This window comes from Hippopotamus amphibius, chromosome 6 (assembly GCF_030028045.1).
Source record: "Hippopotamus amphibius kiboko isolate mHipAmp2 chromosome 6, mHipAmp2.hap2, whole genome shotgun sequence".
NCBI lineage: Eukaryota > Metazoa > Chordata > Mammalia > Artiodactyla > Hippopotamidae > Hippopotamus > Hippopotamus amphibius.
This window is the reverse complement of record NC_080191.1, coordinates 2997410-3022084: the sequence shown is the minus strand read 5'-3', so window position 1 is coordinate 3022084 and position 24675 is coordinate 2997410. Positions and strand designations below refer to the sequence as shown.

General features: G+C 43.5%; 1 non-coding gene across 1 annotated transcript; it reads left to right on the top strand.

Annotated features, from left to right (window-relative positions):
* Positions 1-2359: 2359 nt before the first annotated feature.
* On the top strand, positions 2360-2464 carry LOC130856180 (U6 spliceosomal RNA). Its single transcript, XR_009054477.1, has one exon. It is a non-coding gene; the product is annotated as a U6 spliceosomal RNA (small nuclear RNA).
* Positions 2465-24675: the final 22211 nt, after the last annotated feature.

The following is a 24675-nucleotide window of genomic DNA, read 5'->3' as shown; positions in this document are numbered from 1 at the left end:
CCAGTGTGGGTGAGACCAAATTTCAGTGATACTTCTCACCCCCAGTTTTAGGATGTGCACATCTTCTCCCCGGTTTGGTGGTGCTGGGAACTTTCTTTCTTTCTTTTTCTTTCTTTCTTTCTTTTCCTTTCTTTCTTTCTTTTCCTTTCTTTCTTTCTTTTTTTCTTTCTTTCTTTCTTTCTTTTTTTCTTTCTTTCTTCTTTCTTTTTAATATTTATTTATTTGGCTGTGCTGGGTGTTAGTTATAGCATGCAGGATCTTAGTTGTGGCATAAGGGATCTTTTATTTTTTTATAAACTTATTTATTTATTTATTGGCTACGTTGGATCTTCATTGCTGCACACGGGCTTTATCTAGCTGGGGTGAGCGAGGGCTGCTCTTCATTGTGGTGCATCGGCTCCTCATTGTGGTGGCTTCTCTTGTTGCAGAGCACAGGCTCTAGGTGCATGGGCTTCAGTAGTTGTGGCACATGGGCTCAGTAGTTGTGGCGCACAGGCTTAGCTGCTCCATGGCATGTGGGATCTTCGATAGTGCCAGCAATAGTGCTTGGTCTCGTATCCTCTGGCTGAGCGTGAATGGAACGCCTCAGATCTGTAACAGTATTGATGGTTTCCTCCTTATTTGTGTTGGTTCCTCTCATTGCTGGTTCTACAAGCATTCTGGGCACCAGGTACAGGCTCTTCACAGCCACCTGCCTGGTGTCAGTGTGGGGTCACCACCAGGCCTTGCGGGTGGCCGGGACTTCCATCGGTGGCCCCACCGTTGGCTGCCTACCCAATACCCTGGTATTACTAACAGGACCCCGGTATTGCTCTGGGGTTCAAGGTCACAGATGAAGAAAACATCATGGTACACGAGATGCTCAGTAAAACTCTGGTTAGTTTCAGCGCTAAACCACTGTACCCGGCAGGACTCAGGACCAGGTCAGCCTGTCTGGTCCTGCTCAGCCCCTTCCCTCTCAAACTGGCCAAAAGTCCTGGAGTCAAATGTATGTTCTGTCTAATCTTGGGCTCAGCGTATGTGCAAGAAAGCATCTGGGCTCTCCCACCCCAGCAGGCCTACCCTTCCAGTCCTTCAGGTAAAATAAATTAAAAGTTTTCAAATATTTTATGTGCTTGTTTTAGTCTACAATTTTTTGTATCTCAGAGTTTATAAACATTCTCAAATACATCTAGATACTGCAGGTCTAGATCTGAGGTCACTTATGTGCGTTCCCTTTTTGACCTGTATTCATTTTCTCAGCGCATTTTGGAATTTTGGCTGCACCGAAGGGGTCAAATCAGTCACCTCCATTTCCAAACACGTGTTCTTGTTTACAAGAGTTTCATGTGATTACCCACGTAAATCAGAGTACCATTCAACCCACCGTATCTGTACAAAAGCCTAGTTGGACCTCTTCCAATCTTCAGCTTCAGAAAACTTGTTTGCCTTCAGTTTCTCTCTCAAACTATCAATATTTCTAATTCATTACAAGCTTGTCAACTGGCTTATGAAGAGGGAGCTTCCCCACAGGTTCTGCACCTCTTAGACAATATCACTGGACCGTCAAAGGGAATCAATAAAATGCCAAATTCTGTTAACCTGCTTTCTGTCCTTGGACACGCATACGGACAGCTGATTATAGTTGCAGTTAGCACTGTAATTTTGTTTTCATTCTATCCTTACTAGTAATGCTAAGATACCGAAAAAATCAGAACTAAGGCTATTTTTATCTTGGAGTCTATGATATCCCCAGGTAAAGTTGGGAGTTACCTTTTTAACTCTAAGATTTTTCTGTTTATTTTGCAAAGATTTCACACTTACACAAACTTACAAGACTCATACAAAGAATGCCCATAAGTCCTTCAGCTAAATGTATCAATTGTAAATATTTTTCACATTGTGTCACATAAAATGTGTTTTATGTCTCCCTTCCTCTCTCTTTATATATGTTTTATATGTGTATATGTATTATGTATACATATAATTATACTATTATTATTATTAGTTCACCATTTGAAAGAAAGTTACAGACATAATGACCCTTTATTCCTAAATATTTCATCATCTATTTTCTAGTACAAAGGTCATTCTCTTATACAACCTCAGTAAAATGACCAAATTTAAGAACTGAATATTGCTATAATGCTATTATCTAATTTACATACTAAATTTCACCAATTGCTCCTCTACACTGGTAAAGTTATAATGTTTTAAGGACATGAAGAGATTCAGTCAACACAGACAAGGGGATGTTAACTTGATTTTGAAACTGAATCTATACCATAAAGATAAAAAAAATCTATGTGAGAAACATATTTTATGGTGAGAAACAGACTCAATCAACAAGAATTATTTAAGTTTTCAAAAACTTTTGGAAGGATCACTTTGGGAATACATATACAAAAACTGAAACAATACAGAGAAGATTAGCGTGGTCCCTGCATAAGATGATACACAAATTTTTGAAATGGTCAATATTTTCTTTTCAGAGAAGAAAAAAAAAATGATTGAGTGCTGTGGACTGAATTATGTTCCCCCCAAGTTCTTACATTGAAGCCTTAACCCTCAATGTGATATATTTGGAGATACAGCCTTCAAAAAAAAGTTAAGTAAGGTCACATAAGGGTGGGGCCTTAATCCAATAGGACTGGTGTTCTTTTGGGAAAAGGAAGAGACACCAGGGGTGCTCTCACACAAAGGACTGACCATGTGAAGATCCAGAGAGAGGGAAGCCCTTTGTAAGCCAGCAAGAGATCTCTCACCAGGAACCCGACCATGCTGGCACTTTGATCTTGGACTTCCATCCTCCAGAACTGTGAGAAATAAACTTCTGTTGTTTAAGCCACCCCATCTGTGGAATTTTGCTATGGAAGCTCTAGCAGTTTAATTTACTGCATAAAATAGAGGTAAAAATAATAGACTATCCTTCTCATGAGATTCTTAGATTAGATTCACTAGTTGAAGCAAGCAGTATAACACCATCTGATCTAGTACGCCATGTATGTAGAGGAAATACTTAAGACAATTTTATTTAAGAAGTGGAAAAGGTTGAGGGATATAAATTGGAGTAAACATTCAATGCTTCACTCAAAGTGGCAAGATGTTGATATGAGGAGGCTCTGATGAATTACTTATATACATTGTAATATCTAGAACAACCACTAAGAAAGCTATACAAGGTGATATGATCAAAACATTATAAATAAATAAAAATGGTGTTCTAAAATATGCTGAGGTAATCCATAGGAAGGCAAGAAAAGAGAAACAGAGGAATGAGAAACAGAGAGAAGAAACAAAACAAATAATGAAATGGCAGATGTGAGCCCTAAGTTTTAGTAATTACTCTAAATAAGGAGTCTAAATATACCAATTAGACCACAGAGGGTGACAGAATGGACAGAAACACATAAGACAACTATATGCTATCATCACAAAATTCACCTCAAACTTAAGTACATAGGTAGTTTGAAAGCAGAAGGATGGAAAAAGGTATATCATGCAAAACCAAAACAGGAATGGTTATATCATATCAGATAAAGTAGACTTCAGAGCAAAGAAAATCACTAGAGACAAAGAGAAACATTGCATAATGAGTAAAGAATCAATTCACCAAAAAGATACAGCAATCCTAAATATGTATACATGGCACAACAGAGTTTCAAAATAAGTGAAGAAAACACTGAAAGAACTTAAACAAGTAAAAGAAAAATCCACATTTATAGTTAAGGACTTCATCACCTCTCTATCAGCAAATGATAGAACCTTTAAACAGAAAACCAGTAAGAATATAAAAGAACTGAACAAAATCATCAAACAACATTTAGACACATCACCCAAGAACAGCAGAATGCACATTCTTTTTAAGCACCAAGGTAGGTTATATACTGGATTACTTTTTTTAATTTAGCAAATTTTTAAAAACTGAAATCATGCAGAGTTTGTTCTCTGATCATAATAGAGTTATAGTATAAATCAATGAGCGAGTCATGCTAGAAATTGATGACAGAAAGACAAAAGGAAAATCTTCAAACATGGAAAGTAGCCAACACTGCTAAATAATCCAGAAGTCTGGGAGGGAGTCTAAAAGGAAATTTTAAAATAAATTGAACTGAATGAAAATGAAAGCACAACGTATCAAAATTTGTGAGATGCAGCTAAAGCAGTAGTAAGAGGGAAATTTATAACACCAAATGCATATGTAGAAAGGAAAAATCTCAATACAATCTTCTAAGCCCCTACCTCATAAAACTAGAAAAAGAAAAGAAAAATAAGCTCAAAGCAAGCACAAAGGTGATAATAAAGATAATAGTGGGGGCTTCCTAGGTGGCGCAGTGGTTAAGAATCTGCCTGCCAATGCAGAGGTCATGGGTTCGATCCCAGCTCCAGGAAGATCCCACATGCCACGGAGCAACTAAGCCCATGCGCCAAAAAAAAAAAAAAAAAAAAAAAAAGATAATAGTGTAACTCAATAAAATTGAAAATAGAAAAACAATAGAAAAAAATCAATGAAACCACATAGGTAGCTCTTTGGAAAATCACAATAGAATCTATAAACCTCTGGAAAGACTGACAAAATTAAAAAGACATAAATCACCACATCAAGAATGAAACAAGAAGTATCATCACAGATCCTTCAGCCATCAAAATGAGAGTAAAGGAATACTATAAAATTTGTACTCATTAATTTGACGACTTAGAGGAAATGGACCATTTCTCAACGCCCACAGCCTACCAAAACTCAACCAAGATGAGAAGGATAACCTTAGTAATCTTAGAAGTCTTAAAACCATCAAAGAAACTGAATTTAGAACTCCCCAGACCTAGAGAGTTTCACAAGATAATTTTGTATAACATTTAAGTAAGATTAACATGGGAATTCCTTTGTGACCCAGTGGTTAGGACTCCGAGCTTTTGCTGCCAAGGGCCCATAAACCGTGTGGCACAAACAAATTAACACAAAATTTTATACAATCTTTTTCAGAAAATTGTTGAGGAAGGAATGCTTGCCAACTTATTTTATGAGGCTAGTATTACTCTGACAGCAAAGGCAGAGAAAGATAGCCTCCCTCCAAAAAAAGAGAGAAAAGTACAGAGCAATCTCTCTCATGAATGTAGACTCAAAAATTCTCAACAAAATACTAGCAAAGTCAATCTAGCAATGCAGAAAAAGATTAATACACCATGACCAAGTAGAATTTCCAGATATGTGAAGCTAGTTCAATATTCAAAAATCAGCCAATCTAAACCCCCATATCTACAGGCTAAGAAATCAATTGATACAGAGAAAGGATATGAACAAATTCTATACCCAGTGATATAAAATCTGTCAACAAACTTGGAATAGGGAGGAACTTTCTCAACCTCATAAAAAGCAGCTACAATGGGCTTCCTAGGTGGCGCAGTGGTTGAGAATCTGCCTGCCAATGCAGGGGACACGGGTTTGAGCCCTGGTCCAGGAAGGTCCCACATGCCGCGGAGCAACTAAGCCCGTGTGCCACAACTACTGAGCCTGCGCTTTAGAGCTTGTGAGCCACAACTATTGAGCCCATGTGCTGCAACTACTGAAGCCCACGTGCCTAGAGCCCGTGCCCTGCAACAAGAAGCCACGGCAATGAGGAGCCCGCACACCACAACGAAGAGTAGCCCCCACTCACCACAACTAAATAGAAAGCCCGTGCACAGCAAAAAAGATCCAACACAGCCAATAAAATAAATTTATTAAAAAAAAAAAACAGCTACAAAAAGCCCACAGCTAGTATTGCACTTAATGGTTAAAGACTGAATTCTTTTCCTTTAAGACTGGGAGTGAGGCAAGGATGTCTGTGCTCACCCCTCTTGTTCAACATGGCATTGAATGTTCTAGTGCACAAGGGCAAAATAAAAATATATAAAGCCACACACATTTGTGGGGAAGAAATAAAACTGTCTGTGTTATAGAGATATATGGTTGTCTATGTAGAAATATCTCAAGCAACCCACCAAAACACTTCCCAGAACTAATAAATGAGCTTAGTAAGATTAGAGGATACAGGATAAACACACAAAAATTAATTGCATTTATATACCCTAAAAATGGACGAATGGAAATAGAAATCAAAAATAGAAATCAACAAAATACTGATATAAGACATCAATGAAGGCCTAAATAGGTGGGAGACTTACCATGCTCATGTATTAGAAGTCAATTCTCGCCTTAGAGGACTGGGGCGGGGAGGGTGGGGGGGACTCGAGGGAGGGGGAGTCAAGGAAGGAAGGGAATATGGGGATATGTGTATAAAAACAGATGATTGAACTTGGTGTACCCCCAAAAAAATAAAAAAATTAAAAAAAAAAAAAAAGAAGTCAGTTCTCCACAAATTGATCCATAGGTATAATGGAATCTCTATGAAAACTCCAGCAAAATTTCTCTAGTCTTACACAAGCTTATTCTAAGATTTATATGGAAAGGGAGAGTCTCAGAACAGTCCCAAAAATTCAGAAAGAAGAATAAAGTGGGAGGAATCACTCTTCCCAATGTTAGGGCTCACTCTCTAGCTACAGTAATCAACATTGTGGTTGATACGATATTGGTAAGATGTTGGTAAGGGGTTAGACACATACATGAATGAAACAGCTTGGAGAATCAAATTATCAGACTGACAAAGGCACAGAAGCAGTTCAATAGAAGAGGGATAGCCTTTTCCACAAACAGTGCTGGAGCAAACTAACAGCTGTAGGCAAAAATAAATAAATAAATAAAGTTTTCTCAAGGAAATATTGACAAATCAAATCCAACAGTGTGTTTAAAAATTGTACACCCACGACCCAGTGTGATTTATCCCAGGCATGCAAGGCTGGTTCAACATCCAAAAATCAATTAATGTAACCCATCCCACCAGCAGATGAAATAGATGCCAAAAAATCATTTGAAAAAATCCAATACCCATGATGATAAAACTCTCAGCAAACTGGGAACAGAAGGGAACGTCCTCATCAATAAAGAACATCAAAAACCTACGGCTAACTTCATGCTTCATGGCGAGAAACTAGATGCCTTTCCCCTCAGAAGGCAACTATTTCCCCTCTCGCTAGTCCTAGCCAACATTGTACTGGAAGTTCCTGCTAATGCATTAAGGAAGGAAAAGGTATGTAGATTGAGAAGGAAGAAATAAATCTGTCTTTGTTCATGGAGAACCTGACTGTCTATGTAAATAAATCCCAAGAACTGACCCCCCAAAATGCCTCCAATTAGGTGATTATACCAAGGCTATAGGATACGAGGTTAATATATCTACAAAACTCACCTTTCTGATATATCAGCAGCGAACAACTGGAATTTAAAGTTAAAAACACAATACCACTTACATTAGCACTGAAAAAAAGTACTTAGGGGTAAATCTAACAAAATATGTAGAAGAGCTATATGAGGGAAACTACAAAACTCATAAATCAAAGAAGATTTAAGTAAATGGAAAGATATTTCACATTCATGGATAGGAAGACTCAATACTGTTAACACATTAGTTCTTCCTAACTTGATCTGTAGATTCAAGACAAAATCCCAATTCAAACCCTACCAAGTTATTTTGTGATTATCAACAAATTGATTCTAAAGTTTATATGAAAGAGCTAAGGACCCAGAGTAGCCAACACGAAAGTGAAGGAGAAAAAGAAAATCAGAGGACTGACACTACTTGATTTCAAGATTTACTGTAAAGCTACAAAAGTTAACACAATGGGGTATTGGTGAATGAACAGACATATAGATCAATGAACTAGAATAAAAAGTGGGACATAGACCCACTCAAATACAAGCAATTGATCATTGATTGACAAAGGAGCAAAGGCTATTCAACAGAGGAAGAACAGTCTTTTTAAGAAATCATGCTGGGGGACTTCCCTGGTGGTGCAGTGGTTAAGAATCCACCTGCCAATGCAGGGGACACGGGTTTGATCCCTGGGCCAGGAAGATCCCACATGCCGCGGAGCAACTAAGCCTGTGCACCACAACTACTGAGCCTGCGCTCTAGAACCTGTGAGCCACAACTATTGAGCCCACATGCCGCATCTACTGAAGACCGCGTGCCTAGAGCCTGTGCTCCGCAACAAGAGAATCCACCGCAATGAGAAGCCTGTGTACCGAAACGAAGAGTAGCTCCCACTCACCAGAAGTAGAGAAAGCCCGCATGCAGCAACAAAGACCCAACACAGCCAATAAAAAGTAAATAAATTTTAAAGAAAAGAAATCATACTGGAACAACTGAACATCCATGTGGGGAAAAAATGTAGATTTAGACCTCAAACCTTTAAGAAAAAATCAAAATGGATCATAGACCTAAATGTGAAAGGCAAAACTATAAAACTTCTAGAAGAGAACATAGGAGAAAATCTAGGTGACCTTGCTTTGGCAATGAGTTGGGTTTTTTTGTTTGTTTGTTTTATCTTTATTGGAGTATAATTGCTTACAGTATTGTGTCAATGTCTGCTGTACAACAAAGTGAATCAGCCACATGGATACATATATCCCCATATCCCCTCCCTCTTGAGCCTCCCTCCCAACCTCCCTATCCCACTCCTTTAGGTCTTCACAAAGCATCAAGCTGATCTCCCTGTGCTCTGTAGTAGCTTCCTACGAGCCATCTATTTTACATTTGGTAGTGTGTATATGTCAATAAGATACTACACTAAAAGCAGCACAATCCCTGAAAGGAAAAATTGATAAGCTGGACTTTGTTAAAATTAAAGACCTCTGCTCTGTGGGAGACACCGAAGAGACAAGTCAGAGACTGGGAAGAAATATTTGCAAAAACATATCTGAGGGTTTGTATTGAAAATATACAAAGAACACCTGAAACGCAACAATAAGAAAACAATGCAATTAAAAAATATGTCAAAGATCTTAAGAGACAACTCACCAAAGAAGATATACTGATGACAAATAAACATATGAAAAGATATTCCACATCATATGTCATCAGGGAAATGCAAAGTAAAACAACAATGAGATACAATCACACCCCTGTTAGAATAGCCAATGTCTTGGAACACTGACAATTCCAAATGCTGGCCAGGACCCATTCGTTGCTGATGGGAATGCAGGAGGCTGCAGCCACTTTGGAAGACAGTTGGGCAATTTCTTACAAAACTGAACATACTCTGACCATACGATGCAGCAGTCATGCTCCTTGGTATTTACTCAAAAGAGCTGAAAACTTGTGTCCACACAAAGACCTGAGCACAGATGTTTATGCAGCTTTATTGACAATTGCCAAAACTTGGAAGCAACCAAGATGCCCTTCAGTAGGTGATGGGTAAATAAACTGTGATCCATCCAGACAATGGAATATAATTCAACACTAAAAAGAAATGCACTACCAAGCCATGAATAGACATGAAGCAACCTTAAATGCTTATTCCTAAGTGAAAGAAGCCAATCTGAAAAGGCTGCATACTGTATGACATTAACTCTACGACATTCAGAAAAAGAAAAAGCAGTGGAGACAATAAGTGATCACTGGTTGCCTGAGGCTGAGGAGTGGGAGGAATGAGCCGGCTGAGCACAGGATTTTCAGGGCAGTGAAAATGCTCTGTGTGATACCCAAGTGGTAGACACATGACGTTACACAGTTGTCAAAACATAGAATGTACACCACTAAGAGTGAACCCTAATGTAGACTGTGGACTTGAGTTAATAAAATGTGATAATTTTATCTTCACCTTGGAGGATCTTGGTTAGACTTTTCTTTTCAACTCTGCAAGGCAGCAATCTAGCCGTCAGCTGTCATCACAGAAAAGGTCTGCAAATTCTGAACACTTTCTCTGCATCGAAGAAAGGTATGTAATTTACCAAACATTGAAACCTTCCAAGTGCTCCGTTCAGAAGCAGCTGGTAACTCCGTGAGGTACCAGAGAGCCGTGGCCAGGGCCCATGTCATGACACACGCCATTATAACAGTCCTGACATTGTTTATGTTTTGTTTTTATTAAGTTAACCAGGTTAACTTATGTAGGATATCTTTGCCCATTTCTGGATTCCACTCGTTTTGCCTGAGTTTACCCAGAAATGATGCAATGAATTAATATCATGTATGATTCTATATCTGTAACCTTGCCCCAGAATCATTCTCTGTGATTCCTGCCAAAGCTGTCACTACATCAGCAATTGCATTTTCACTGATTTTCCACAATTTTTAAATTAAGACGTTATTTACTCTTAAGACTATATTGTACACACTTATGGCTGATATTCAAAATGTTTAAAAAAACATTATTGCACAGACCCCTGAGTCCGACCAGAAGCTGGCTGTCCCTGGGTCTCAGCTGCTGGACTGTGGCCTGGGCAGGGGACGAGGGAATGATTTCCTGGGGGCAGAGGCCTTCACCAACCTGCAGAAAAGTATTTTGCTGTGGTGGCAACTCCAGTACCAGTACATTCAGACTGAACTTCCGTGAACTGGGTGGCCTCAGGGTGCTTCACTTACCAGTGTGAATTCTTTTGGGTAAAGAATTCCTGAAATCCCACTTTTGTCCCCGGAACCCTGTAAACTCCAGGCCCCGCAGGTCCTGGCCCAGCCCTGGCACTGTGTGACCCGCTGACACACGGGGCGGTGAGCGTGGGGTTGGCCTGTGTGGATACACTTAATTCCATTTTTATTTCTAGAAAAAAAAAAGTATGGATAGACGTTTTCTCCCTCCTCTAAACTGGTAATTTTGAGCGGCCTATTTTGGAAGACACAGACTCCCAGGCTCACGTTTCCGGACTGTGCCTCCGTGTGCAGGGAGGGAGTTCTTACCTAAAAGGCAACCACAGTGGTGGCCGGCCCTCCCTGGGCCACCGATGCAAATCCACAAGCCCTGCACGTGAAGTACCAGGAACAGGGATTATTCTGCTCGTTCAGTGTTTACTGAACCTGCCATATTTGGGGGAGATGAGAAAGGAACACAAGTATTCTGCCCTGTCGGGTTTGCAGGAGCTGGGAGGAGAAGACGGGCTGGGGAGTGATGGAGGTGGGCCCTGGTGAAGGAGGGAGACCTGGGGTCTCAGTGGGCAGCTGGCCGGGGGCAGGGAGGGGGGAGAAGGGAAGGTGGGGAACAGTGGAGAGAGCGGGGCTTAGGGTGGTCTTTGAAGGGAACACTTTGAACAGGTGAGGGAGGAAAAAAAGAAGAGTGAGTGGTGGGAAACCCCTTAAACCCTGGAATGTAAATGCCAAAGTCACAGGGTGGAGGGTGAGACACAGTTCGGGCCGTCTCACTGGGACAAGAAGGCGGTGGCCTGCCGACACCCCTCCAGGGATCCGACTTTGCCCAGCAGGCATCTGAGCGGCGTTGGGAGCAGGAGGAGGCCCCTGGAATCATCCTGGGGGAAAATAGGTCTGCGGCCTGAGGAAGGGATGCGGAGGATGGGGGGTGGGATGTGGTTTTAGCAACACCCTCAGCGAGGACCCGAGTCAGGGCTGAGAGCTTCCAAAAAACAGGGTGAGGTGTGCCCCGCCCCTGCCCCGGCCCTTTACAGAAAGGTGTGCAGACCAGGCAAGATATAAACTAAAAGTGCCAAACCTTAGACTAACCGTTGACTCGAAATAAGCAGTGAATCACTGAAACTTTTTTTTTTCACTTAGACTTTTTTCCCTAAAATATTTTTTCCTTCTAAAGATAGAGCTGACGGAGGGTCTGGGCCCTTTCAAGTTGGTTTCCTGCATCAGGCCAGTGGGTAAATGGGGAGGCGGGCGGGCGGGGGCGGGGTGGGGGCGGGGCGGGGTGAGGCAGCAATCGGCCGGCTTCCTGCTGTTCGAGCATTAACATACCTCTGCTCGGATCAAAGGGAGCCTGGCCTTCCCTGCGCTCTCCACGGGGGAGAAAAAAGTCTAATAGAATTAAAAATAAGCTGCAATTTGGTATCGTCTGCAACTGTGACAGTTTGTTGCTGAGGATGAAGGTTCAAGGAGAGCAGGTTACTCAGGACCGAGGTAGGACACCCCTGCAACTTTTCTGTAGAAAATGGACTGTCTTTGTGTCTGCTGAGACATTTTCTCAGATTCACTCAGTTCGATGATCTAGAAATCATCTCGAAGGCAGATGCCGTTTCATTGTCCTCCCACATCAAAGGCAGTTGGCCCAAAGCTGAAATATTTCATTTAATAGGTAACATGATTCCGTCTGATGGACTAGAAGGACAGAAAAAAGCAAATAAACACGTACAAGTGCATCTCACACGTCAGACGGTCAGAGGCTGCGTGACGTGTAGCATCCCCTCCGAGGACCATCCCATCAACGATTCACTGAGTGTTTGCTCAGGCCCGTGCCGGCCACGCTGGGCCCACCGGGGAGCAACAGGGTTCCTGTCCCCAGGGAGCCCAGAGTTCCTCAGGGGACGCTGCGACGGGGACCCCACCCAAGAACCTAGACTAGCAGGGGCACAGCCTGTCCGTGGGGGGAGGAAGGGCTCCTCCAGGAGTGGGGCCCACCTGCGAAGGATGAGGGGTTTTAAGGAGGCAGGTGGAGGAGGAGGGAGCAGAAGGGCAGCAGCTCCCTGTGAAGAGCTGCTTCGTCTACGTCAGGACCCAAAGGCCAGTGCGACGGGAGCGGAGGACACGGGTACCATCAGGACCAGGGTTTTCGTCTTTATCTTCAGAGCCCTGGGACGACACTGAAGGATTTTGAAGAGGAGGCTGACGTGATCCTGGGTGTGTTCTGACGTCACTATCCTAATGAAAAGTCACATAGCAAGGACAAGAGTGGATGGCAGAGGTCATTGGTCCAGGTGCAGATGACAGTGGCCAGGCCCAGCGTGGGAGGCAGAGATGGAGAGAATAAACCACAGGTCTGGGGTGGTTTAGGTTCGGGGGAGGAAGAGAGTGAGGGGAGGGATGGTACCCAGGGTGCTGGCTTCATAACCGTGCCTTGGTGTTGCCACACGGAACCCACAGGAGGACCTAGCATTTCACCCTGTGGGACCAGGTGGGGAGTCAGGGAAGTAACTTCCAGTGTCTGAGCTGGCGGGGCACCGGGTTCCCTCCACCCCACAGCTTCCCGACGCTGTGCCGCCCCCACGTCACAAGCCCCCCGAAATTCCCTGAAACCCCATTGAACCCACCAACCAGATTAGCCGTGACACTCTTTGAAATATACCCACAGGCAGCTGGGCCGGCTGAGCCGAGGGGCAGGACCTCTGTGTGTGACCACATGGCTCTGTCCACCATCGGGTGATGGTCATCAGGGGTCATCTGTATTTGTTTCATACTGGAGCCAAGTGTACTCATAATCAGAGGTTTATAATGTAGTGAACTATTTACATGATATGGAACGATATGACCGTGAGAAGGAGTTATTTCTAAACAAACAGAACCACCATTCTGACTGCTTTGGGAAGACATGGTAGCAGTAAAAGACCACCAGCGAACTGGGTCAAGTGAGAAAACGAGGGCTCTGAAATGGATTCTGCAGTCAAGTTGGGTGCCAGGGGTGTCTAAGTGCTCACATAACCCGAAATCTAAAATGCAGACAACACACTGAAGCTGTTGTCGATGCAGGAAAATTTACAGGAAACCGATCAGTAGACCCAACCTCAAAGGGAAAGCTTTGGCCCCGTCAAAAAGTAAGGGAATGACTCTATGATTGTATGTTTAGCTTTAAATGTATTTACATTGAGTGAAGCCAGAATAAACCAACTTTTAATATTATCTCACTACCAACCAATCCAGGAGTCTCTACCGATTATTGTATTCAGACCATGACTCTCTAGGTCCCCTCTACTTAATCAACCAACATTGATGAGTGCTATTTAAAGTGTGAGTTGCACATCCAGAAAAGTAACCAGGAAGGATGCATCCTATGGGATGCTGTAAGGTGCTGTCACAGGAACCAATCAGACAGAGTAGAAAGTACAGACAAAGCCCAAATGTCTTTGCAAGTGGAGCCTGTGATAAAGATGGCATCCAAAAAAGCTGGGAGAGAATGGATTACTAAACAAATGGTTTTAAGACAAAGGGCTAAATATTTGGGAAATAGAATGTCACATCCCTACCTCATCATCAAATAAACATAGAATATGGAGTTATAAAATTACTACAAAATACGAATCACGGTTTCCACACGCGGCACATGGTGGAATTCCCTGGATAGCGGATGGGGCCCAGGCATCCGTATGTTGTCAAGCTCTTCAGAGGTCTCCCCCTGCGGCCAACGTGCAGAACCACAATATAGGTCAGTATTTATATAACATTTGCTTTGGGAAGATATACAGCACAAAGGAAAAGACTAAAACTTTTAAATTACCTAAGAATTAAAACTATCTGTTGCTTCCACACATTTAAAATATATAAGCATTAAAAGGGAACTGACAAAGGTGAAATTTTTTGCAACTCTATGGCAGGCATAAGGTTAGTATTCCAATGAAGAGATCGTAGAAGTCAAAAAGAAACTGAACCATCAAAAACGCACGTGTGTACACCAATGCCAACACAGAAATGGCTGATGATGTGACCTACAAAAACGTGTATCAATGAAATAATGCAAGTCTGTTCTATCCCACTGGTAAGAAAAGAAATGCAAAACTAGCCATTTTTAATTTGCAATATTGAAATGCCTCGGCGTTGGCCAAGTGTGAAGATGGATGCTCTCGTATTGTCAGGGAAGACAATTTAGGCCCCAGTTCTTGTCGCTACGTCACGCACCCTAACTCAGCAGCTCCATTTCCGAGCCCTCATCTCATGGTGCTCTTATGTGACAATCTGTGCACGAAACATTCATCCCCACTGAGGCCAGCGGCCTCTGCACAGCTGTCCAGGTCGCTTCTACATGTGGGACTTGCTTGCTTGCTGGTCTTCTGCAGGCAGTAGGCACCTAGCACACTAGCATGACGTTTTTTGCCTTTCTGTCCTCAGCCTAGGGCACAATTCCCGGCATTCCTGGCTCAAGGCAAGTGCTCATCACATGTTTAATGAACCAAGGACTCTGCAGAACTGCTGTGATAAACAATGTGATAGTGATTCAGCCAAGTTTCAACAACAAGGGAGGGTGAGAAGGCTGTGGTTGGAGCCCAGCAGCCTGCCCTGCCCTACGAGCTGCTCCTCGGGTTGCACAGTGCAACATGCACTTCCCGGCTGGCGGCCCACAAGACTTTCCCTCCCCCTCTGCCCGGCACGGTAGCCACGGGTCCCCCGGGGCTGTTGAGCACTTGAGATGTGGCAGGTCCACTGCGGGACTCAATTTTTAATGTTACTTAATGGTATTAAATGTAAACAGTCACATGTGACTGGTGGCTACACTTTCGGACAGAAGAGGTCGAGATCGCTTTCCCCATTTTTCCAAATGCGGGAACGGAGCCCCAGGGAGTTGAGGGACTGGCTTGAAGTCTAATGACTGCATAGTAAGAGACTGAGCACGTCAAAGGTGGAGTTGTGAGGATCCGTGGGTTGGTCTCTAGGTTAATTTCCGCCCTACAAAAAAAGATGCAAGTATTTATGTCCCTTTTAATAGTTTTGAAGAAAAGGTAAGACAAACAAACATCAAAGAGTCTAAATTTGATCCATTTGCCAACATTTCATTAAACAGAAAGTTAAGGTCATTGTTGAAAGGAATGAAGTTCCATGTGGAAATCACAAAGCTGCCGAATATGAGGTGTGTTATGTAGTCTGAAAGGAATCTTTTATGCTTTTCTCATGGGCCTGGTTCAAACTGGAGACTCAAACCCCAAAATCCAGCAAGGTGTCCCAGAGATCAGTGCTGTCAGAGTCTCTCTCTCTCTCACAAACCCCCTCTGGGACATTTTATGTTAAACTGTATAAAAGTCACAGAACAACTAAAATCCTGGAATCCCTTTTTAAACAAAGAGAGAAAAATACTGAAAGCAAAGTGGAAAGAAAATGCATTAAATGGCACTTAAAATTGAGATGTGAAAATAAGAGGAAAACATAGCACCATGGTTTCTGTTCGCTTTCTTGGTGTTTTTCCTTTAAGGACGAAAGCCTGAAGGCCCAGTGCAGAGTAAACACGTGGGCTTGTACCCTTTAACCTTAAACTTGAATCCAGGGAGCTCTCTGTATACATGTGGGTGTGTATTTTCCGTGCATCATCCTTTAATATACACCATCAGTCAAAAGGCCACACGTCTCATCTGCTCCTTACAGATGCCGCCCCTGAAATGAAGGCCACTCAGCCCTGGAATTAAAATGCCGAGAACCACGCAGCCCCTAAGTGTCGGGAGGAAGTGGATCTTTCCTTGTAAAGTTAGCTGATGGTTGCTCTCCACACACCTGGGACACCAATTTAAAAAGGAAAAAGGAAGTGGTCAAAGTCATGCTTTTTTGTAAACTTCAAAGGTTATCCCTCCCTCCCCCCTCTTTACATTTTACTGTCTGGTGAGCTGACTCGTCTGCAGCTGTTGGCAGAGACTGTGTTCCGCGGCGTCAAACCTGCCTCCTCACGGCCCATAAAATTACAGCAGGGAACCAGGAGCGGCAGGTGTGGGAGGCCGAGGCCAGGATGCCCCCTTAATGATTTCCCTGACACCCCACGCTGAGCTGCGAGAGGTGCCGGGGAGAAGCAGCTTCCCTGCCTGGGAGCCTCGGTGACAGCTCAGCTCACCTTCCCCAGCAAGGCTTCCAGCTCCTAAAACGATTCCCAAAATGTCCAGGCTCCCTGTGCGGGGTGTAGGGGGACCCGACGTCTCACAAGCCCCGCAGGTCCTTATGGCCCTGCGACCTCCCCGCAGAAAGCTTCAGGGAGACTCACGTCCAGCAAAACTCAGGCCACAGAAGGAGGGAAGCGGACAGAAGCCAACTCAACTCCGACATTTATAACGCGCGTTTAAAAAATGTCCTAAACCGCATCGAGCACCATAACAAAATACTTCTAAAATCTACACGACCAGGTTCTTCCACTTCCTCAAACTGAGAGGGATGAGTAAGCATCATGTGTGTTTTCAAAGGTGTCAGATCTCTGCTGGTGTTTAACAGTGAGAATGTAAAAAATGAACGTGTATATGCGCATCACTGAATCACTGTGCTGTCCGGCAGAAATTAACACATTGTAAACGAACCAGACGTAAAAAGATGCAAATAGTAAGAATGTAATACATTTTGCCCTCTTCCTTTCCTTTTAGTGTGAAAAGAAATTAATAATTATATACTGCTTGTTCGTCAATTATAATCAAACCGCAAACCACTAGCTCATTAACCTTACGGCTTCGTGCCAATGTTTTTTTTTTTTTAAGAGGGAAAAGCAGAAAACATATTTAAAGCAATCTTAAATTGTTCATATAACTTTTATTTGACGGATTGAGAAATACATACTTTTTTAAAGGAATGGAAAAAGGAGAATGGAAAGAAAAAGGACATCTTGGAGAGCATCTAGAAGGCCAGTGCAGGGGTGGCCTGCAGCATTGATTAAGCCCCCACTGTGTGCTGAGTGGTGAACTCTTCACCACTTTGAGGGGAAGGGAGTGGGGAGGAATGAAGAAAAAAGAGGCATGAAAGAAATAGGAGAAAGAAAGAATCCTGGTTTCACCCTCAAAGACACTACTTTTTAATCAGGGATACTCAACCAATAAATACAAGATGGATTTGAACACATTTTCAAAATCAATAGCCAAGAATTTATCTTATAACCTTTAAATTATTCTCACTCTTTAATGCTGCGTTTGCACTAGGCATAAATATTGCTCACAGAGGTAATAGTTTTGATAAATTGTATCTGTTGGGTTCCATACTTTAAGTTCTACAGAAAGCTGGTGGGTTGGGGTGGGGTGACCCAGAGAAACATTTCTACTAAGTCAGAGTGTAATAAGCCCATCTCTCAGAATTGAAGTCACCCTTTCAATACTGTAGGTTTAGATGAAAATAAGAAACGCTATTATATGGCAAGCATTTTCTGAGAACTGACCATATATATCAGGCATCGGGTTAGGATCTTAGCAAATAAAGACAAACATAATAGACCCTGTGGTTTAAACAGAAGAATGCAAGGTCATAAAGAGGGTGGCTTTGGTATTTATAGATTCCAAAAGACGCATGACCTATTTCAATTCATTTTTCCAAATTTTAAGCCCAGAAAGGAGAATCACCAAGTTAACATCCTAGATCAGCGGTCTGCCACTACAGCCTGTGGGCCAAGTTTGTAGTTTTTAGATTTTTGAAGTGTTTTTGAAAGAACGAGAAAGAAGAAAGAAAGAGAGAGAGAGAGAGAGAAAGGAAGGAAGGAAGGAAGGAAGGAAGGAAGGAAGGAAGGAAGGAAGGAAGAAAAAGAAAGAGAGAAGGAGGGAGGAAGACAGAAAAGGAAGGAAGGAAGGAAGGAAGGAAGGAAGGAAGGAAGGAAGGAGATGCCACAGAGACGAATGTGGCCGGCAAAGTCTAAGATGACCGGCCATCTAGCCCCTTCCAGAAAACGTTGGCCTTGATTATAAGAACATCAAGAAGAAAAGTCATGCTTCTCCAGCTTATAATCTTCCTGCTCTTAGAGTTATCAGGGTTTCAGATACTTGAGGGCTAATTTAGATTAATTTTAAATTTATTGGAATTCCTGGTTTAACATTGATTATGTCACATTTTTCGTAATGAAGGAATCAGTACATTAAACATTTTAACAGTATTCAAACGCTGTTGATTTCTGAAAGGTCTTTCTGGCCACTCTATCATGCTACCTCTGATAACCCAGACACTTTACCTGCTTAAAATAAATACATATATTGTATAATCTGCATTTTTAAGAACCATGATGTCTAGCTGCAGTGCAACCACAAAGATTGTGCAAACCACAAAGATCGTTTCATCTGGGGACAAAACTGCTTTTCAGATATAGTTGAAGACAAGTCTTTATTTAATCACCAAGTTATATCTGTGCTCCCTAATAAAATACATGGTTTCAGCCAAATTTCAGACTATGTCGATTTCTCCCAGGAGTAAACAATAAGGCTGTTTATATTTCCATGGGTGAATTTACATGCTGTCTTTTTGAGTTGGTAAACTACTCATACGGCGAAGCTGAAATTTTTAGAATTTCTACTTTATGCATTTTATATTACTTTTAAGCGTACTTGGGAGTGATTGGGAATTTACAAATTTTGAGGAATTAAGGCAAAACAAATCAGCCTGGATTTATTCGTGCATATGTAAAGTATCCACAAAGAAAGCAAATCAAATTAGAAGAAAACTCATTTGGGATTTTCCTCGTTTTATTGATAACACGTTTGCTCAGTATAAACATAACAAAACGTGTTTTCCTGGAAGTAGGCAGAATAAAAGTTTGATCCTTGATCTAAGTGGAGGATATGGTTAGTTCCTCAAACCAATGACTCCATTTGGCTGATGCCCATTTGAGGTAATTAATGCCATTTGTACTACCCAGGACTGCAGCCACATTTCACAGCCGGCCGGACCCCACAGGGACGGGCACTGAGTGACAGATGACAACTTACCTGCGGGACAAGCAGGGTCTGATTAAGCACACGTTGCCTGCCACAATTAGGCAACTGCGTGTAAAATTCCCGGCCGAAGCTATAAACTAAGGACCACAAAAAGTTGTTTCTAAATTTGCATAAAGGCAAGCCATCCTGTCGGCTACAACTACACACCTTCCCTGAGTTTATGGTTCAATCCCTTTGCATAGAATGTGATCAGACACATTTTTTTGTGGCCCAGGGGATTCTGCCAAGTTGAAAGTTTAGGGGAGAAATGCTACAAAATAGACACAAGTAATTATTTAAGGAAGAATACTGGAGTAAATCTGGGAACAAAAGAGGCTTGCAGACTTTCTTAAATGTTCCAAAGAAACTTGGGGAAAAGAAATATTGGGAAGCATGACTGTAACTCTTCTCATTTAATAAAACCACTTAAGTGAGCAGGACGCTTGTCTGTGTTTTGACAAGCGAGCAGCTAACTCCCCTCGGCAGGAAACAAGGCGCCCTCCAGGGAAGGAGAAGAGCATGGAAACAGGGAAATTCCGCATCACCTTTGATTGACAGCACCACCAATCGCCCGCCAGCCAAACCTTTCCATCCCAGCTCTACCTATAGAAGAGTAAAATTCTGCATTGGATCGATGTGATATGGGACCATTTCTTAAATTTATGAAACAATTAGAGAAAGCGGCTGTGTCATTACCTGAATACTGAATTTATTCTGAATAATGACATAAGCAGAGGTAGAGTGTAATGTTCTCTTTCCACTATTTTCAATTCTTTAATTCACATTCCTCTCAGGGGTAGTATTTTTTTAACTGAACTCAGCTGGAGAAATAAAAAGAAGAAGAAAACACATTCAATGGGTGGTAAGTTTGTGAGCAGAACTGCGTAAGATTTAATTTGTTTAATTGAACTCTTTACTAACTGAATGGGGTAGAAGTTACTGCTCCCATTTTACAGATATGAAAACTGAGATGGGGCAGACAGAAGGGACTTACCCAGGGTCTGCAACAGGTAACTGGAAGAACCAGACTCAAAGCCCATGTCTGGTTGGCTCAGAGTAACTCAACAATATTGCACTTTGCAGTTTAAAAGTTTTCCAACAAAGCTAAAAAAGTAAAGTGCTCTGAGGCATAATTGAGAAAGTCCTATATGTAGGCAGTAAGTAAGCTCTAAAAGAAGATTCTTCCTACCTCTGTATTTGCATCCTGATTGAGTAGAACGATAATGTTGACCGTCCTCAGCGGTAAGGGATTGTGTCTCGCAAGTTGCTGACCTTGCCCTGAAACAAAGCCATGAATCTACGGGTCCCACAGAAGGGCCCGACACTGTCATCGATACAGATGACAACTTGTAAGATGCTGCCACACATCATCACAGATCATCCTCGTAACCGCATGTGGTAGGTTAGGACTCATTCACTCACTCGTACATTCACGTGTTCCTTGCGCTTTAATATTTACTGTGTCCTACTAATTCTGTCTGCAACTGTACTAGAACTTAGATACACAAAGATAAAAAAGAGATCTAGTTCAGACCTAAAAACACTCACAGTCTCATACACAGACTAAGTGAGGAAACAAGATGAGTGGAAACATTCCAAATTGAATCCACATAACCTAATAATAATTAGTATTCTCAAAGGAAAACAAAACACTTTAAAAACAGAGGCCAGGACTTCCCTGGTGGCACAGTGGTTAAGAATCCGCCTGCCAATGCAGGGGGCACAGGTTCGATCCCTAGTCCAGGAAGATCCCACATGCTGCGGAGCAACTAAGCCTGTGAGCCACAACTACTGAACCTGTGTGCCGCAACTACTGAAGCCCTTGCACCTAGAGCCCGTGCTCCACAGGAGAAGCCAGCTCAATGAGAAGCCTGAATGCAGCAATAAAGAGTAGCCCCCACTCGCCACAACTAGAGAAAGCCTGCGCACAGCAACAAAGACCCAACACAGCCAATAAAAATTACTCAATTAATTAATTAATTTAAAAAGTTACAGACCTTATAAAAATTTAAAAAATTTTAAAAATAAAATAAAAACAGAGCTCAGCAGTGGTGCGACCATCATCACCACGTATTTTTCTTCATTATATGTATATCCTCACTCCTTCCATTTTTCTTTTGGACCACAAAGTGCAGCACGTGAGATCCGTTCCCCGACCAGGGACCAAGCCTGAGCCCTTGCAGTGGAAGCGCAGCAGCCCAGCCACTGGACCGCCAGGGAAGTCCCACTCCTTCCATTTTTAAAAGCCTGCATTTAGGTCTCAAAGAGTGTCTAATATTGCTTATGAAAGAGTATAAAGGCTGATCATTTCTCTCAAGCCATGGTGTGCTCTTTATGGCAAAGGAAGAAGAGGTTTGCTGAAATGGAATTTTGGACCAAAAGAAGAGTTTTTAGAAAAGGAAGGCAACTTTCACAAACCGTCTTTGAGCGCTAAGCATCACCACAGGCACACTTGTCCGTGGTGCTGCCCTGAGTGTTTTCCTGAGGCAGAGAGGCTGCGGACTGACTCCCTCTGGGGCCACCCGGGCTGCGCCGTCTCAGCCCGGCGGAGCCCAGCTCAGGAGGCGCCGGCCAGGTGACGGGGAGGAGCAGGCTGGGCCGGGAAGGAAGCCTTCTCCCCCGTGGAGCCGATCGGCCACGTAGGATGGAACCAGTGGCGATGGCCTCAATCACCCCACTTCTAACCCGATGAGAATGTGGCACGTCATGGGAGGGGGACCCCGTCTGAAGGATGCCCTGCCCCTGAGAAGGGTTAACTGCAGAGGCGGGTGATAGGGCTGCCCAGTAAGTGCACACGTGCGCGTGGACAGAGGCAGGACGTTTCTGGGGGAGGCTGAGGAGAAAACAATGTGGACATAGCAGACGAGATGTGCATTCCCGGGCCAGCCATGAGGACCACCCCCACCCCGACCCCGTGCTCCCTGGCAGAGGAGTCCCGGCTGCGGGCTGAGTCAGCACCAGTGCTGCACATGGGCCAGTCCTGGGCCGGTGCTGAAGCAGAAGAACCAGCCCACCCCATCCAGGCGCCTACAGCCTACTTCGCGGACTAGACTGGAGAGGAGGGCACGTGTCGTCAGTGGGATCCGGCGGGGAGGGTTTGCGGGGAGGCGAGGCATGAGCGTGGCCAAGGGAAAGGTCTGGACGGTGGAGAAGGACAGGGTGGGGGACGGGCGGGAGGAGCGGACAGGCCATGTGGCCAGCATAGGGGAGCCCGGTGGCTGGAGGCCCCACTGCCCCGCAGAGCCTTGAACACTAGGTCTGACCACGTCCACAGCTGAATGCCTCCACATGTCCAGGCTCGTGATTCAGAGATTGTGTGTAATGAAAGAAAATGAAACATATTGCCAAGGAAAATAGCATTTTTTAGAAAATTCTCGAATCTTTTTCATTTAATCATCAAGTATGTCTTGAATGCCTGGCACTTTTCTAAGACACCGGGGATTACAGAAAACATTACACAGAGTGAGGAAGATGCTCTAGAGTAGAAGGGAGAGAAAAACATTAATGGAAATAAATCAGTGAAATGCGTATTGTGTTGGAGGGTGGTACGTGCCACGAAGGGAAACCAAAGCAGGCAAAGGTGACTTAAACACGGGGAACAGCGTAGAGGCAGTGGGGACGCGCCGTGTGGTTTCCTTGCTGCAGCCTTTTGAGTAAAGACCGGAAGGATGTGAGAGAGTATCCTGGGAACGGCTGGGGGAAGGCATTCCTGGAAAAGGGAACTTCAGTGCAAAGACTCTGAGGTAGGAGGATGGCTGCTGTGCTCAGGGAACAAGGAGGCCCGTGCGGCCGGGCAGGGAGAGCTAGGAGCAGACGGCCGCCGGGGTGACGTGAAGTGGAACTGGCTTCCTCTTGCAGCTCAGCGTCATCTTTAGACGTATTTCTGCTCACCTCTCACAATAAAGAAACCCGCTCACAAATTCTGATTCCCTCCCCAACCTCAGGAAGGGATGAGCAGGTCCATTTGCAGAAATCATAAATGGTACAAAGTCCTCTGTAGGCCTCCTTAGGCATCAGGGAGTCTCTTTTAGAAAATCCATAAAACAGGGGACCTAGTGAGGTTTCTGTCCTGATGAAGCTCTAACTACAGAAAAAGGAGGAATTGGCCAGGAAGCAGCTCATGTAGGGGGATGGGTTTCTCGCAAGAACAAACCCTGAAACAATGGGTTTCCTCAGATGCCCCGTAGATGACAGGTGGGGGTCCCTCCAACCCCCGAACCCCTTGGGCCTTCGGGATTGAATGTAGGGTCTAAAGGGGCCGCCACCCTCACCCTCGTCATCGGCAGAAGTGTCAGGTCCCGGGGGGCCCCATACTCCCTAAAACCAGCAAGAAACGCTGCATCTGGGTAACAGAAATGAAGATTTTTTTAGGAACGGACAGACTGCAAGTGCATTTGGCAAAATGGCATCGACTTGAAACCAGAAGTGAAATCAATGGCAGGGTTTACAAGCCAAGGCAAATGTTCAAAGGGAGACTCAGACACAAAGACAGATGGCAGCGAGGAAGCCAGGGCGTTCTGCCAACACCCACAAAATGCAGATTTTTTAAGTACCCTGAAGGCTGTTTATGGCCTGAGCACCCAGGACTCGGCCCCTCAGGCTCAGGCACCTGGAAACGGCTCACTTCGTCCACACCGCATCTTGGAAGGCACAGCATTCAGCCTCTTCTTAGGGAACTTTATTTCTCAGGCCAACACCACCTCTGTCTTGTAAAAGGCAGCCAGCTCTCTCCACCTTTCATTTTACAACACGAAAAGGGAGGAACCTACTTACAGCTGTTGATGTGCCTGCTGAAGTTGCTAGAAAAAAAGGGGGGAAAAATCATATCCTTTTCTGTCTGTTCTAGGGCGTTGGCCAAACCCCAGTGGCTGCTGGAACTACAAAACTTCTTTACAAGTCCAGTTATGGGAGCTGCAGAAACGGCTCTGTATTTTTACTTCTCAGGAACATCTGCAAAAATCATTCCAAAGCATTCCTTCCACATTCAATGAAGACCATTATGGGTGAGTATTAAAGTGCAGATTGAAGGATGCTGATAAAATGAAGCACAAATTGAAACACCCAATTGTTAGTAGTCACTCAGGGAGAAAATTAGAAAAGAGTGTGTATTTTCATTGACTTTTTCTCATTATCTTTTATCTCTGAACCCTTTAGACCTTTTCTCATAGTGGCATTATTATTTTTTTTTAATTTTATTTATTTATTTATTATTTTTTGGGGGTACACCAAGTTCAATCAACTGTTTTTATACACATATCCCCATATTCCCTCCCTTCCTTGACTCCCCCCCCTCGAGTCCCCCCCACCCTCCCTGC